A 14,972-nucleotide genomic window follows, 5' to 3' on the forward strand; every position below is an offset into this window, starting at 1 on the left:
TCCTCCCTAACCACTGGCTCACCTGCCAACACTTGGCCTTTCTGCCCAGCAGAATAGCGAAGCAGGGTGTACTCAAGAGGACACCACAGGTTACTCAAGACAGAAGGAGGAGGCCAGGCAGCTACTCAAAACACAAAAAAGGAGACTTGCTCTCCATCTCAAGGCCCTCCTTCAAGGATGTTAGAAATCCTTGTTACTTCTTCTCTGGGCCCATGATGTCTCCTATGCCCCTTACATGTCTATCTCCATGTCTCACTCTTTGCAGCTATGGGAGCAAATCGTCCCCATAAGAAAGCAGGTCCTTGCCCACAACAGCCAGTCTCGCTACAGGAAGCAGCTGTGCTGGCCTTTCTGAATCATGATCTTAGACTTAGATAAATTTGACCTGGAGGCCACTTGCTTAGAAGTAACCACACAAGAAACACAGTGGCTTCTGTCATGTTTGGTAAACTGAAATTTAGTCACCCACTTAAGTGATCATATAACAAAACAAACAGTGAGATCTCTGGAAAGGAGGCGTGGAAGGCAGAGCAGTCACAATGATCAGAGCAAAGGCGGCGGAGGACACTTCAGAAAGAGCAAAGCTCATTCATGCATAAGGACCACATTTTAGTTTATCTGAGCTAACAAACTATTTCTTATTCTCTTAAAGGGAAGACGGAAGTGAATTTCATTCTGACACTCAAGGGGTAAACACAGTCTTCAGAGGAGAGGAATGAGACCCTGTAAGGTAAATGACAAGAGACAAAAGCCCTCTCCTTCCACAGAACAGTCCCTAGATGGAGTCCATGTAACACTGCCTTCTACCAGAGCTCCCTTCTCCCCTGTCAGTGACCCTGCCTCTCTGCTGGCCTAGTCCCCTCAGCATCTTCAGGGCCAACTGGTCAATATATTTGTCTTCTCTCTGTATGGTTCTTCTTTTCCACTTTTGTTGCCATTTCTCTAATTCTTCCTCTTTATATTTACATTTTATAATAAATGTATATCCTTGCTGTAAGCTCCCTTCAATTATTTGAGTTAAGAAAAAGGTAAAATAATAAAAAAGAATAAATCCCAATTTCCAATCTATACCTGGCTGGATAAAAAAAGAGGTAAATACAATAAACTTGCTCAAATCATACCCAAGAAATAATACCTATTTCTGTGTAAGGATCTGAATATCCCAAGTAGAATCACACTAACACACGGGAAAAGAATCTTGAGGACCATAAGGACCAACTTGATCATCTTGCAGAAGAGGAAACAGACCCAGAAAAGATTCAACTTAACAAAGATCACAACACTATTTATGGGCACCCCATTCTGTACAGCATGACGTTCATGCAATCATCACTTCCAAACATGAAAAGGGGATATAGTCAAACCACCTTTTCTGAGCCTAATTGAGACGTCCATACATCAGCTGATTAACACACGTATCCTACTACGTCATCACAATAAAGCACGGTAGCCAATTCCAAGCAACACTCCTTTGTGCAACTGTTTAAAGCTTGTGTCACATTTGCTTATATTACTTTCTAAAAATGAGAGTAAATGGAATAATATAATTGCTGATACTAACAATACAACTGAGACAAAGAAGGAAATAATTAAGTGTATAAAAGCAATGACTCACTGTCCACTGGACAATTATACGACATAAGCTGATCAACTCAGTGTGCAAAGGTAAGAGGGAAAAAAGTAAAGTTATCTCAAATACCAAGACCACAATGTCTAAAAAATTGATGAGGGGAAGTGATTGAAAATTTTAAAAGATCATAAAAATATGAAAAAAAAACTAGCATCAGAAGAACATTCTAGGAACTCAAATACAGAAAGGGAGTTCTGGGTCTGTTCACAGGTATATATATCTTCTACAGAGTCATTTATCAAGATAGGGTAGCTAGTTCCTTAATAATAAAAAAAAGGACAAGATAAAATAAAACTTTACATCATCAGTTTCCGCTCTGCCCCTTCCAAACCATCACTGATAACTCCTTACTTCTAATAGTATTAAAAATACATTTTACTGAACATACAATGGAGTAAAGACAGTGTCTTCAACAAATGGTGTTGGGAAAACTGGGCAGACACATGCAAAAAGATAGAACTAGACCACCAAGTTACATCATACACAAGAATAAACTCAAAATGGATGAAAGACTGAAATGTAAGACTAGAAGGTAACATAGGCAGTAAAATCTCAGACATCTCACGTAGCAGAATTTTCATCGATACATCTCCTAAGGCAAGAGAAACAAAGGAGAAAATAAACAAATGGGACTACATCAAAATAAAAAGCTTCTGCACAGAAAAAAAAACCACCATCAAAATGAAAAGGGAGCCTACTGTATGGGAGAACATACTTGCCAATGATACATTTAACTAAGGGTTCATCTCCAAAATATATAAAGAATGCATACAACTCAACAAAAGGAAGACAAACAATCCAATCAAAAAATGGGCAAAGGACATGAACAGGCACTTCTCCAAAGAGGACATACAGATGGCCATGAGACATATGAAAAAATGCTCAAAGTCACTAATCATCAGAGAGATGCAAATTAAAACCACAATGAGATATTACCTCACATCTGTCAGAATGGCTACCACCAATAAATCAACAAACAACAAGTGCTGGTGAAGGTGTGGAGAAAAGGGAAACCCTAGTACACTGATGGTGGGAATGCAGACTGGTGTAGCCACTATGGAAAACAGAGTGGAGTTTCCTCAAAAAATTAAAAATGGAACTGCCATTTGACCCAGTGATCCCACTTCTGGAAATATATCCTAAAAACCCTGAAACACCAGTCAGAAATAATATATGCACCCCTATGTTCATAGCAGCATTATTTACAATAACTAAGATGTAGAAACAGCCCAAGTGCCCAGCAGTAGACGAATGAATAAAAAAGCTGTGGGACATTTACACCATGGAATACTATGCAGCTGTAAAGAAGAAGGATCTCTTACCCTTTGAGAGAGCATGGATGGACCTGGAGACTATTACACTAAGTGAAATAAGCCAAACAGAGAAAGACAAATACCACATGATCTCACTTATTTGTGGAATTTAATGAACAAAATTAGACCTGAGACTTGGAGGCATGGAACAGACTGACATACCTTGGGGGGGGGGGGGGGGGGGGGAGGCCAGGGGGCAAGAAGAGATAAACCAAAGAACTTATATACTTATATGCATAGCCCATCGACACAGAAAATAAGTGTGGTGGAGGCATGGGGTGAGAACAAGAGCTGGGCAGAAGGGTGTAAAAGGGCGAAAATGGGGGACATCTGTAATACTGTCAACAATAAAAAAGTATGTATTAAAAGAATACATTTTACTGATTATAGACAGTACTATTACTGACAAAAGCAATACCTGAGCTACGAAATTACTAATTTATAAATCTATTTACATTCCAGTTTAACACATTCTTAATGTTGTTTTAAAATATATATACACTGCATAACAGCTGAACATAAAAATACAGATTTATGTTTTAGTTCTCTGGGACTATATAAACCACAGGTGTAACTGCTGTACGTTAAAGTCAAACCCTTCTCAGGAATGCATTGTGAATGAAAGTGGACATCAGTCTGTGGTGGGAAAGGACTAGAACCCACGACTCTTGGGCAGTATCTTTTTTGCATTTTTTTCTAGGCTTCCCTCCTATGAGCAGACTGTACAGGCTTTGTGACACCTATTCTGGCTATTCACAAGCTATTGATAATTGCTCATGGTTATAGCAGAGAATTCCAAGATCCATAAGGATATAGAGAGATGAAGCACTTATAAGTTAGATGTTTTTCTACTCCATTCCTCATTCATGAAAAAATGTGGTCAAAGGCAATTCACATTTACTTTCAGTTACTTTTCAAAATAAAGTACATCCAAGGAAATTAGTTTTGAATCATAAGCAAAAATTCATGTGGTAAAAACGGAAATAAATCAAACCACAAATAACCACTGCAACTGTCAGCCTTGCTTGTAAGCTCCTAACTACAAGACAGAAGGCAAAGGAGCAGGAGGAAGATGGAACTGTTCCTCCAAGAAAGGACTCACTGGATTACTGGGACCTGAAAGGTAGCCAGAGAATAACTATCTATGGCTTCCATTCAGATGTAATGATGTGGGTAAAAAAATAAAATAAAAACAGTAATGCCACAGAGTCATAATAAGACTAACAAGTAGAAAGTAAAAAATTAAATTTTAAATGCCCTCTTGTTTTTTGGTGGCCTGGGAAGCTAGACTTTCCTATTTTTTCCTAACTATTTAGGCTTTATTCACACAGTCATACAAATTATTATATTTTCTCTTCTTTTTTTAATCCATCTCTTAATCCCACCTCCTCCTTTAGCTACCAGCCATTAATCTTTACTCTTTCCCCACGAAACACCTCGGCAGCGCTGTATTTTGATATCTCTAGCCCCTCTCTCCCACCCTCTCTAACCTATTCCAATGAGGCATGGCCTCTACCGCAACTGCTCCTGGCTAGTTCAGCAAGAACCTCCGCATCAGTAACACCAGCGGCAGGCCCTCAGCATTCATTTCTCTTGAACAACCAGCAGCATTTAGCAAAGTTGTTCCCTTCTTTTCTCTTTTCTTTTTTATTTTATTTTTCAGTTACAGTTGACATACAATATGGTGCTGGTTTCAGGTATACAACATAGTGATGAGACATTCACATAACTTACAAAGTGATCCCCCAATAATAGTACCCACCTGGCACCATACATGATTGTTACAGTACTGACTATATTCCCGATGCTGTACTGTACATCCCCAGGGCTGTTTTTATAACTATCAATTTGCACATCTTAATCCCTTCCCCCTTCTCACTCCTACCCGGAGCCCCTCCCATCTGGCAACCATCAAAAATGTTCTCTATATCTATAAATTTGTTTCTGTTTTATTCATTTATTTTGAATTTTAGATTTTACATATAGCGAAATAATATGGCATCTGTGTTTGTCCCAGCATTCAGCTCATCACCTGGTCTTCTCTTATCTCACTAGCCCTTCTTTATTGTTCCTGCCCATTACCCAAGCTCTAAATATCAAATTACCCCAGAACGCAGTCCTCAAGCCACTCCTCTTATACAACTACATTCACACCCTAGGTGATCTGATCCACCTCATAACTGTAAATATCATGTATAAACTGAAACTTTCTCATTATATCTCGAGCTAAACTCCAAACCTATTAACCTCTTCCACTAAACACCAAACCTATTAACCTACTGTCTAGTTAGCATCTCTACTTCAGTATCTAGTAGTTATTTCAAAGCTAATGCATTGAACACTAAGTTACTGATTTTGCACCGCCCCTCCAGTTGGCTCTCCCTCACTTCATTCTTCTAACGGGTTATGTCACTAGCCCTGGAGTCATCCTTGATTTATCTTTTTCTCACACTCCACATAGAACCCATAAGCAAGTTTCATTAGCTGTGTCTTCAAAACAATCTTGATACCAACCTTTTTACCTATTTCCACTGCTACCCTGATGTAAGCCACCAATATCTCTCACTTAAAATTTTACAACTGCTTCCAACTGGTCTCCCTGTTTCCATCGTTACACCCCTAGAGTCTACTTTCCCCACAGTTGCCAAAATGATCCTTTAATAACTTACTGTAAGTTACTTCTAAGTCTCTCTCTAACATGAGATGGCTCCCAATGACCACATCCTCGTATAATCATCTTCCCTTGAGTATAGAAAGGACTTATGATATGACGGCTATCAGTTCCATGGCTATGTTATGTTATATGGCAAAGGTGAAAGGATATTGCAGATATAATTAAGGTCCTTAATCAGTTAACTCTGAGTTCATCAAAATGGAGATTTTCTTGAGTGCAATTGGTTCAATCAAGGGAACCCTTTAAAAGAATACTTAGGTTTTCCCTGAGCTCAGGACTGAAAGTATGAGAGATTTTCCCACAGGCCTTAAAAAAGCAAAGAGCTAAGATATGAACTATCTATTGAAGGTGCCATGTGGCAGGGGACTGTGGGAGGCCCTAGAAGCATATGGTGTTGAATTAAGCCACTAAGTTTGTATTAATTATTATATAGCAACAGAGTGAGTATATATTCAATAAATACTGTTGAGCAAACGGTTTCCCACTCATTTAGATGCTTTGAATAATAAAAGCTATATGTATCAAGCTTCCCAAATACATCTGAAATTCCTGATTGTCTGACTAAAGGCTCCTTCACCACCAATTCACAAGATATCCTAAAAAATAACGAAATCGAAAATGGGCAAAGTCATTCCATCAAATAGCATACACTAGTAAAAATCAAATTCCAAAAGAAAATAAAAAGGGAGTTAGAGGCTCTTTCGTTTTCCTTTTCTATTGCACTTTCAGTACACAAGGAATCTGCAAATGTATGAGTCACTTAAGGCAGTAAAAACTCCAGAAGTGAGAGGATAGTGACTTGGAAGTAAAAATTTTGAACAACTACACCTTATTACAGAATGGTCACACATGTCAGGGAACTGATGCTCTCACAAGTCAAATGACAAGAGTCACATGATTTAGAAGCCAAATTCAATTCCATCAACTTCATAAGTCATTAAATTATCAGAGAAATCATCAGTGGGCATTAGAGAATCTTAACCTTAATTTATAAATAGAAAGCTCTGCTTCTTGAAATACAGCTTATATACACCTGGAACTAGGTGACAAGGACAAGAGTGCCACATCACCACAAGATAAACATGGCTTATCTGTCAACACTGCAAATTTTGATTGAATAATTTCTTTTCTCCTGGAGAGATACATTCGTTTTTTAAATTTTTTTAAGCATATATATATATATATATTTTTTTAATATATCTTTATTGATTTCAGAGAGAGGAAGGGAGAGGGGGAGAGAGAGAGAAACATCAATGATGACAGAGTCATTGATTGGCTGCCTTCTGTATGCCCCCAACTGGGGATCAAGCCCACAACCCAAGCATGTGCACTGACCAGAAATCAAATCCTGATCTTCTGGATCCTAGGTTGATGCTTAACCACTAAGCCATGCCCGGCCGGGCTTAAATTATTTTCTTGATATTAAGTGATTCACAATTATTTTATGTTCAAAAAAATAGAAAAATATTATAAAAGAGAAGACAGAAAAATTCACAATTTTTAAAGCAAAGCTCCAGATCTACAAAATATTTCACACTTTAAACCACCTCTCTAAGATTACTCAGATTCCCCCAGTTTAGAGTGAGACAGGGACAGAACATTTCCTATTCCCCACCACACCTCCACCATGACCACCACTCGTATAACTTATGGAATACTCATTACATCAGGAACTCTGGTAGGTTGTTTACACACATTATCTCACCTACCATTGCTAAATCAATAGATTTGGAAATTTTAAGTCTGTACTATCAGACTTTTAAAAATTAATCTGCCCTGGCCGGTATGGCTCAGTTAACTGGAGCCTCGACCCGTAAACCAAAAGGTTGCAGGTTCAATTCCCAGTCAGAGCACATACCTAGGCTGCAGGTTCAGTTCCCCATTGGGGCGCATATGAGGGGCAACCAATTAATGTTTCTCCATCACATTGATGTTTCTCCATCACATTGATGTTTCTTTCTCTTTCCCACCCCCTTCCTTTCTCTAAAGTCAATAAATATATCCTCAGGTGAGGATTTAAAAAAATATTTTTCAGAGATAAATCATATATATGGCAATAAAATTCAAATGTTATAAAAGGTAAACAGCCCTGGTCTGTGTGGCTCAGTGGACAGTCTGCCCACGCATGGAAGGGTTGAAGGTTTAACTCCTGGTCAAGGGGGCATGTATCTGGGTTGCAGGTTTGATCCCCAGTCCCAGTCGGGGGTGTGCAAAAGGCAACCAATTGATGTGTCTCTCTCACTTTGACATTTCTCTGTTTCTCTCTCCCTCCCTCTCCTTCCCTTCCACTTTCTTCAAAAATCAATGGAAAAAATATCTTCAGGTGAGAATTAACAAAAAGAAAAAGAAAAAAAAAGGTAAACAGTGAAAAGTAAACTTCCATGGCCTCTGTACCTCCCTATAGGCATGTTTCCCTGCTACGCTATATAATTCTATATTTGTAAGTACAAACACACACACACACACACACACACACACACACCCCTCTCCGACAAATTTAATTTTTACACAAGTGTTAGCATACCATTCTGCAACTTATTCTAATCAGTTAAGAACTTACACTGATGGTATACAATGAAAATCCAGTAATGCATATAGATCTACCTCGTTCTTTTAAATGGTCCACAGTATTCCATCAGATGAAAGCTCCACAATATATTAAGCAATTTCCCTATTGACAAATATTTAAAATTTTTCCAATATTTTGGTAAAATGGATAAATCTATAAAGAGCACTCTTGTACACATTTGCATACACATACTAGCATTTTTAGGATAAACTCCCAAAAGTTGAATTGCAATGTCAAACGGTTTAATGCGTTTTTAAAATTTGAACATACACTGCCAAACGGATCTCCCAAGCAGGAGGGCACGAGCACTCCTCCACCGAGTCCCACGAGAGGCACGCTCCCTGCACTCTGTAAGCCCACGCATGATCAAACCATTTTACCTCTCCACCGCCAGAGAGCTTTACTAAAATAAAGTTACACTAAATAATGAAGAAGACGATTCTTTAAAGTACTGCTTTGCACAAAATACTGTTGTTTAGCACCATCCATGACATCAAAGACTTTAACAGCGTGAAGCTGAGGCACCGGGATAGTAACAATATAGGAGTAAGAAATACACTTACAGAAGAAAATAGGATTAACAGGAGGCCAGCCCTAAAGTCCCACAGAGGCAAGGAGGAGAAGCAGTGCGAGGAGGGCTGGGAAGGCATGCATGGAGGGGTGAGGCTCCAACTGGATGCTCACTGATTAGTCCGGTCTGAGAGCCAGAAGGGAACAGGGAATACACAGCAGATGACGTGTCAAGCAAACAAGGTGACGAGGCCGGAGTTCAAAGTCAAAACCCAGACACTTACGTGGTACGTTGTCATTCTAACACCTGGCTAGGGACTGCTCAAGATGCCATAGGCCAGTCAAGATGAGAGAAGCACAACAAACAAGTAACAGTTTCACAAGTAGCGGTTCCCAAAAAGGATTTCTATGTATAATTATACATAGCCCTGACCTGCGTGGCTCAGTTGGCTGGAGCATCACCCCGTACACCGAAAGGTCACGGACGGGTTTGATTCCTAGTCAGGGCATATACCCAGTAGCGGGTATGATCACCACTCAGGAGGCATCCAATCGATGTTTCTCTCTCTCTCTCTCTCCCCCTCCCTCCCTCCCTCCCTGTCTCTCTCTGTCTCCCTTTCTCTCTTCCTCTCCCTTCTTCTCTCTCTAAAACCAATAAAAAATATATCCTTGAGTGAAGATTAAAAAAAAAAACCATACCAATTATACAGAGACCAGCCATTCTACTCTAAGTGATTACACGTTTCCTTTCAAAAAGGCTCAAAACCTAGCCAGGCAGGGCTTTTCTTACACACGTTTTAGATTCACACCCCCTGCACTCCATAATGCCATGCATGATCAAACCACTTTATTTCTCTACTGCCAGAGAGCTTTACTAAAATAAAGTGATACTAGGATTCTCTTGAAAATATCTACTTAATATAATTGTGGTGCTCAAAATAAGTAAATCAAAACAACACTACACCTTCACCATCAGTTTTACAATCTTGCTGATAACAGCAATCCAGTCATTTCAAGGCAGAGACCGCAGCATAGTCCAGCAAAAACAAGAGTTTGGGAGGGAAAAGTCCTAGGTTCAAATTCAAACTCTGTCTTACCTAGCAAGTCATTTCATATCTTGAAACCACAATTTCTTCATCTGCAAAAATCAAAATGGTTATAAATGCTACAGAGGAAATGAGGTTGATTTCATATGCGTGTGTATATACCACACACACACACACAGACATATATACACAAATTTATTTTTCCCCCTTTCCCATCTATTTCGGATAAAATCAAAATATACAGTATCACTTAGATATTAATGGCTCCCAAGCACATCTTTTAGTTTTCTCTAATTTTACTGACATGATTCCATCAAAACAGTACTTGGTGATCAAAAGTGCCTAGGCAATCCAAAAAGCAGAATGGTACATTTTAGAAGTTACCAATACAAAACTAAAGTATTTCGGAATGAATTCAAGAAGCCACATAAGAAACAATATTAGTATAACATTCCTCGCCTATAAACCTAAGGGCCGGGTCAACTAAGAATTACTCATTTTGCAAAGTAAAAGCACATTTGTAACACTGTTCTGTATTCCTTAGTCCTGACTCCTATGTTTTCAATACAGCTCACCCCTGGTCTTGATTCTAACCATCTTTCCAAGCATGAGCATTGCCCCTACTGGCTCTTCGCACATCACAAGGTGCTCTGGCACAACATCATAGGTGGTGTACTGAGAAATGGTGTAGAAGCCACATCATATAGCCCTTGTTTGCTTCACTTCCTCTCTGACTCTAAAACACCCTACACCCAACACAGCACAGGTGTGTGCTTCAGGTGCACTGAAAGTAGCGTTGTCTGAGAAAGCATGGATTCAATAAAGCAACTCGAGTTAATCTGAGTAGCTCAGCTATTTTCGGTATATCATCAATCATCAAAACCAGCCCAGAAACTGCTAGAGTAGCATCTTCCAAACTTCACATAAATAAATCTGGAGGTTTCTTAACATTCCATGCTTTCAATTAGCCTTTCCATGGCTCTGCTCATTTCTTTTTCATAACCATATACGTCTTCTATTGATTCTTGGCACTTCATGTTGGCAGGAAAACATTCCAACCTAATATAATGTAATGCATTTATGCAGTGCTTTTAATTAAGTCATTTTGGAATCTCCTTAGCATTCCAATGAAGATGATGTATTATCTTCCTTAAGAGGAGGGCAGTTTAATTTTTCTTTGCATTTCCAGTACCCAGTCCAGTGCCTGCTACATAGTAGGTGCTCAGTGTCCATAACAGGTTACCACAGTGACACAGCCCTGGGTTTGAATCCCAGCTCCAGTACCTTCCAAATCTAACCTGGAGCCTGAGCAATTCATGTTACCTCCCAGGACTGCAGTTTCTTGTCTGAAAATAGGGATAAAAAAAAATCCATTTCATAAAGTTCTGTGAAAACTAAATGAAATAATGTAGCATCTGAAGTCATTACAAAGTAAATGGCACATAAGGGCTGAAGAAACTGAAGATGATTTCACTAAACCATGCATACATCCTCATACAAGTTCCCTCTGAGATCATAAGTTACATATGTAATGTTGGACAAAGGGGTTCAGAGTAATGCCCCCTTTAAAACCAGTGACTATAAAGGAGTGGCACTAAACCCTAAGCAGCAGCAAGTGTGCTCTGAAATATGCCATGACCACTTGGGAATATTACCTATACCTCTTTTCATGGTCCAGTTCTGTCATACTTTCTTTAGACTTAACCCATATTGACCTAGTAACAACTAATGTGATCCTAGGCCACCTAATCCTCAGTTCTCCCTTATATATGTCATTCCTTGTATCTAACCTTTGATATTCCACTACCAGGTCTAATATTCCAAAAAGAAATAGAGATGAATGCCAGTAAAGTTAACCTTCCGGGTAAGATAAAAGGAAATCCCAGCCACCAGGTGAATGCTATTTTTTAAGGCCTTCTCTGTGGCCAGAAATAAGAAGAAATATAACAGGTATAACATGGAACCCTGTACTCAGGGGAAGCAGGATATTTAAGTGCTCCAAGAAGATTTGAAACATGACTCTGGTGAATCTCACATTATCAGTATATAAATACAAAGCACCTTACAACTACAAATCATTAGTCTAGCAAACACACCTTGAAAAAGGTGACATTAAAATGAAGAATACCATGATTAAATCAGCCAAGCAAAATAAGAGAGAAAATTAAATCTTTTATCCAAAGATGCCCTAAGAATAAACCTGAAAATTTCACAGTCCTTAAGAAGTAACAGTCCAAAGTATATTTGGAATACGATAATTAATCAACATGTGTTGGCTTAATGTTTCCTACAATACTAACATTTGTACAATCTTTAAAAGTTACCAAGATTATTCAAATGCTTGCATGCTCTTACTAGGCAGATCTAACTACCCCATCTGAATAGAATGAATTAATATCTCCAGGAGAGCCAGAAGGCATAATCCAAAGGGGTCAGTTAATGAACATGAAATTCCTTTGATGAGATGTCTCTGAATTTTCTTGTAATCCATATCCCTGTATTGGCTGTAATCATGCTTACATAATAAAACATACGTTAAAAAAATTCCTAAACGATGGGGTTCACAGAACATTCAGGTTGGTGAATACATCCAGGTGTTGGGATGATGGCATACCCTAAGAAGCTCAACTGCCCCACCCTACAATCTTTCCAATCACCACTCTGTGCATCTCTTCCATTCAGCTTTTCCTGAGTGATGTCCTTCATAATACACCAATAACATTAAGTAATGTATTTTCCTGAGTTCTGTGAGCCAATCTAGCATCTGAAGTTGGGAGAAGACAGGTGAGAATGAGTCCTTTACCTGCGGAGTCTAAGCCAAATCTGGATAGTAAGTGCAGAATTGAATTTAATTGTAGGAAAACCCAGTTGGTGTCAGATAGTAGAAGAATTAGTATTTATTTGGTATCAAAAATACTGTGAGTAAAAACACAGGCACCTCAACCATGGCAGTACAATAATGACAATCGATGAAGAGACCCTGCTAATGGCAGTTAGGACAGAGTCTCCAAGTGAGTGCAGCATCCCTCAGGAATGTGCCTGTCGCCAGCAGCATCAGGTGTCCCCACTACTGTGTGTCAGCAGTGGAGCCAATGTCAGGAGAGTCCGAAAACCAGGATTTTAATAAAAATCAACATTACCTCCTCCTTTGTGAGCTGGTTTCGGAAAGGTCTCTGCAGAAGACTCTGAGGAAACTTTGTTCATTAAGGGTTCAAGACTTAGAGTTAGAGCGATCAGGAGTGTCATTTACTCCCGCAGTCCCTGAATCTGCACCTTCTACAAGCCAAGCCCTACAGAGGCAGCCACATACTATGGATCGCCTATAGCTGTGGACAGGATGCCAGGAGGCCAGGAATCATCGGACCAAGTGGCAGACTTCGGAAACCATCAGAACAGGATCCAGCAAGCTTCATTTTTATCTTTATTTTTTTATTTTACTTTATTTTTATGTTTTTTGCTGTTGTATATTTTCTTTTTTCTTCTCTTTTTTCCTTAATATTGTATATTTCTCTCTTTCCTTTTCTATTTTCTACCCTTCCTCTTGTTTTACTTTTCTTCTGGTTTGCTTTTCCTAACCATTGTTTTCTCTTTCTTTTTTCTTTTACTTTTATCTTCTTATTATTCTTTCCTTTCATATAGTATCTCTTCTTTTATTATTTTGGCTATTATTATTCTTTGTTTTTCCAACTCTTTTTGTTGATGTTGTTGAGGATTTTTGTGTTGTTGTCTTGTTTTTTCTTTTGCTTTGTTTTGTCTTGTTTTGTTCTGACAGTGACTGTACAAAAACTTGCATGACATGGTCAGAGTTGAGCCTCACACTCAGCTAGCCTGAGGGTTGATTGCACACACAGACGTGCCCAATAGTAATCGAGACACAAGTACAACAGGAGGTCCACATAGTCCACACAAAGAACATTCCTACAGCATCCAGCTCAGGAAATCAAGGAGTCTACGCCACTGGGTTCCACAGTACTCTTACTACATAAGGCCATCCCACAAAGACTGAAATGCATAACACTTCTATCTAATACATAGAAATAAACACAGAGGCAGATAAAATGGGGAGACCAAAAAAACCCAAATTAAATAAAAGGAGAAATCTCCTGAAAAACAGCTAAATAAAATAAAAGCAAGCAATTTATCAAATACAGAGTTCAAAATAGTGGTTATAAGGATGTTCATAAAACTTAGTGAGAATTACAAGAAACTTAGTGGGAACAACAACAGTGTGAAAAATGAAACAGAAAACATGAACAAGAACCAGTTGGAAATGAAGAATGCCCTATCTAAGATCAAGAATACACTGGGATCCTGGCCAGTGTGGCTCAGAGGTTGAGGATCGACCTATGATCTAGTAGATCACAGTTTGATTCCCGGTCAGGGCACATGCGCGGGTTGTGGGCTCAATCCCCCGGGGGCATGCAGGAGGCAGCTGATCAATGACTCTCCCATCATTCATATTTCTATCTCTCTCCTTCTCTCTTCCTCTCTCTGAAATCAAAGACATATTAAAAAAAAAAAAAAAAAAAAGAATACACTGGGAGGAATTAAAAGTAGATTGGATAAAGAAGAGGATCGAATTAGTGACTTGGAAGACAAGGTAGAAAAAAACAATTAGGGCAGCAAAAAGAAAAAGAATTGAAAAGCAGGAGATTAGTTTAAGGGCACTTTGGGGCAACATGAAACATAACAACATCATAGGGAACACAGAAGGAGAAGAAAGTGAGGAAAGAATAGAGAACCTGTTTAAAGAAATAATGACAGAAAACTTCTCTAAGTATTAAGGTAAAGGTCACACAAGTTCAGGAAGCACAGAGAGTCCGAATCGAGATAAACACAAAGAGACCCACTCCAAAACACATCATATTTAAAATGGCAAACATTAAAGACAAAGAAAGAATCTTAAAGGCAGCAAGAGAACGACAGAAAGTTACCTACAAGGGAGCTCCCATTAGACTGTTAGCTGATTTCTCAACAGAAACACTTCAAGACAAAAGGTAGTGGCATAAAGTATTCAAAGTAATGAAAAGCAAGGACCTGCATCCAAGACTACTGTATCCAGGAAGGCTATCATCTAAAATTGAAGGCAAAATAAAGAGCTCCCTAGACCAAAAAAAGACAAAAGAAGTACATTACCTCTAAAACAGTATTGCAAGAAATGTTAAAGGGACTGCTTTGAGAAGAAGAAGAAATCAACAGAGAGAGGAACATGGGTAAAAATAAATAAAAA

General features: G+C 38.8%; 1 protein-coding gene across 7 annotated transcripts in view; it reads right to left on the reverse strand.

Annotated features, from left to right (window-relative positions):
- Positions 1-14,972, reverse strand: part of FARS2 (phenylalanyl-tRNA synthetase 2, mitochondrial) — a 458,022-nt gene that overhangs the window by 359,192 nt on the left and 83,858 nt on the right. The window contains exon 2 of one of the 7 annotated variants that reach the window (XM_081143639.1): positions 9,794-9,834. The exons of the other annotated variants lie outside the window; for them this stretch is intronic. The gene's annotated coding sequence lies outside the window, so the exon portion shown is untranslated. The remainder of the gene's footprint in view (positions 1-9,793; positions 9,835-14,972) is intronic. 7 annotated transcript variants of the gene reach the window in all.

Source organism: Miniopterus schreibersii (assembly GCF_964146895.1).
Source record: "Miniopterus schreibersii genome assembly, chromosome: 8".
NCBI lineage: Eukaryota > Metazoa > Chordata > Mammalia > Chiroptera > Miniopteridae > Miniopterus > Miniopterus schreibersii.